General features: G+C 37.1%; 1 pseudogene; it reads right to left on the reverse strand.

Moving 5' to 3' along the window:
- Nucleotides 1-419: 419 nt before the first annotated feature.
- Rpl30-ps4 (ribosomal protein L30, pseudogene 4) lies at nt 420-763 on the reverse strand (annotated as a pseudogene).
- Between the last annotated feature and the right edge of the window lie 2,139 nt (nt 764-2,902).

The raw sequence follows: 2,902 nt of genomic DNA on the forward strand, positions 1-2,902 counted from the left end.
GGTGCAATGTGTGCTTTGAGTTTCAGTAAGGTTTTTTTTTTTTAATGAATGTGGGTACCCTTGCATTTCGAGCATAGATGTTTAGAACTGAAGGTTCATCTTGGTAGATTTTTTCCTTTGATGAATATGAAGTGTCCTTCCTGGTCTCTTTTAATAACTTTTGGTTGAAGGTCAATATTATTCAATATTAGAATGGCTATTCCCACTTGTTTCTTGGGATCATTTGCTTGGGAATTTTTTTTCCAGCCTTTTACTCTGAGGTAGTGACTGTCTTTGTCATTTTGGTGTGTTTCCTGTATACAGCAAAATCCTGGGTCCTCTTTATGCATCCAGTCTGTTAGTCTATCTCTTTTTGTTTGGTTGTTTTGTTTTTTTAAAAGGAGTTCTAGCAAAATTTTATTAGAGGAAAGCGTTCTTGTTTAATTCTCACCAGTCTGTTCTGGCATGCTTCTAATAATATCAGAATCACCTAGGTCAATGATAGCCAATGTGCATACTTTGTATTATTTTCCATGCACTGTGCCCAATTTAATATTATTGCAACTGTAGTGACAGACACCAGTTTTAGCCAACATGGCATAGTATTCTATTTCGGATCTCCTCAAAGCTAGTCAGTTGTTGGCGAAGATAACCAACTTCGCTTTGCCTTATCATTTCCAGATTCTGTTTGTAACCCCAGCACATTCTTTCCACTTTTTATAACCAATTGAAGCCTAGAGTTGATTGACTCCAGAGTCTTTTTCATCTTCTTTGAGACCACCATCTTTTTGCCTTAAGAGCAGGACAACCCCCAACCAGGATCAGATACCAAGATGTCTGGGGAGCAAGAAAGGAAGTAGTCTATATCCTTTAACTGGGGAATTGAGTTCACTGATATTAAGAAATATTAAGGAATAGTGATTATTGTTTCCTGTTATTTTTTGTTGTTAGAGGTGGAATTATGTTTGTGTGGCTCTCTTCTTTTGGTTTCATTGCAAGGAAATTACTTTCTTACTTTTTCTAAGATGAAGTTTCCCTCCTTGTGTTGGAGTTTTCCATTTATTACCCTTTGTAGGGATGGATTTGTGGAAATATATTGTGTAAATTTGGTATTGTCATGGAATATCTTGGTTTCTCCATCTATGGTAAATGAGTTTTGCTGGGTCTAATAGCCTAGGCTGGCAATTTTGTTGTCTTGGGATCTGTATGACATCTGTCCAGGATCTTCTGGCTTTCATAGTCTCTGGTGAGAAGTCTGGTGTAATTCTGACAGGTTTGCCTTTATATGTTACTTGATCTTTTTCCCTTACTGCTTTTAATATTCTTTATTTGTTTTGTGCATTTAGTGTTTTGACTATTATGTGACAGGAGGAATTTCTTTTCTGGTCCAATCTATTTGGAGTTCTGTAGGCTTCTTGTATGTTTATGGGTATCTCTTTAGGTTAGGGAAGTTTTCTACTATAATTTTCATGAAGATATTTACTGGCCCTTTCTGTTGGAAGTCTTCGCTTTCTTGTATACCTATTTTTCTTGGGTTTGATCTTCTCATTGTGTCCTGGATTTCCTGGATGTTTTGTGTTCGGAGCTTTGTGCAAGGTGTTGGTTACATTTTGTTTGATGGTTGTGTTGTTGCTTTCTATGGTATCTTCTGCTCCTGAGATTCTCTTTTCTATCTCTTGTATTCTGTTGTTGATGCTTGGGTCTATGACTCCTGATCTCTTTCCTAGATTTTCTATCACCATGGTTATCTCCCTTTGTGCTTTCTTTATTGTTTCTGTTTCCATTTTTAAATCCTGGGTGGTTTTGTTCACTTCCTTCACCTGTTTGGTTGTGTTTTCCTATAATTCTTTAAGGGATTTTTGTGTTTCCTCTTTAAGGGCTTTTACTTGTTTGCCTGTGTTGTCCTGTATTTCTTTAAGGGAGTTATTTATGTCCTTCTTAAAGCCCTCTATTATCATCATGAGATGTGATTTTAAATCCAAATTTTGTTTTTCCAGTGTGTTGGCATATCCAGTATTTGCTGTGATGGGAGAACTGGGGTCTGATGATGCCAAGGTGTTGGTTTCTGTTCCTTAGGTTCCTGTGCTTACCTCTCACCATGAGGTTATTTCTGGTGTTAGCTTGTCTTGCTATCTCTGATAGTGGCTTGACCCTCCTGTAAGCCTGTGTGCCAGCAATCCTGTAGGCCTGTTTTCCTACAGATAGATCTAGGTACAGAGAGCTGTGGGTCCAGGTCAGCTCCAGGTGCATGTAGAAACCGGAAGTGTGTGTCCTGAGCCCTCCCGGAGGGTCACTTGGAGCAGAAGAGTTGGTCTTCCCTCTGCTCTTAGGTCTCCTCAAAATATTTTTAATTTGCATTTCTCTGATGGCTAAGGATGTTGAGCATGTCTTTTTTTTTCTTTATTAACTTGAGTATTTCTTATTTACATTTCGATTATTATTCCCCTTCCCGGTTTCCGGGCCAACATCCCACTAACCCCTCCCCATCCCCTTCTATGAACATGTCTTTTAAATTAAATTTTTTCCTGATGATTGAGTTTTGTCCATTGAGAATTCTCTGTTTAGATCAATACCCTCTTTTAAAATTGGATTATTTGGTTTTTTTAGTAACTAGGGTATTTTTTTAGTTCTTTATGCATCTTGGATTATTAGTCCTCTATCAGATTGTATAGTTGGTAACAAATATTTTACCCTTCTCTAGGTTGCCACACTGTTCAAATGATTTGTCTTTTGCTGAGCAAAAACTTCTCAGTTTCATGAGGTACTATTTATTATTTGTTGATATTAGTGTTCTGTTTAAAAAGTAATTTCCTGCACTAATGAGGTCAAGGCTATTCCACATTTTCTCTTCTATTAGTTTCAATGTATTTGATTTGACATTGCATATTTTGATTAATTTGGAGTTGAATTTTGTTCAGGGTGA

Source organism: Rattus norvegicus, chromosome 5 (assembly GCF_021556685.1).
Source record: "Rattus norvegicus strain SHRSP/BbbUtx chromosome 5, alternate assembly SHRSP_T2T, whole genome shotgun sequence".
NCBI classification, from domain to species: domain Eukaryota; kingdom Metazoa; phylum Chordata; class Mammalia; order Rodentia; family Muridae; genus Rattus; species Rattus norvegicus.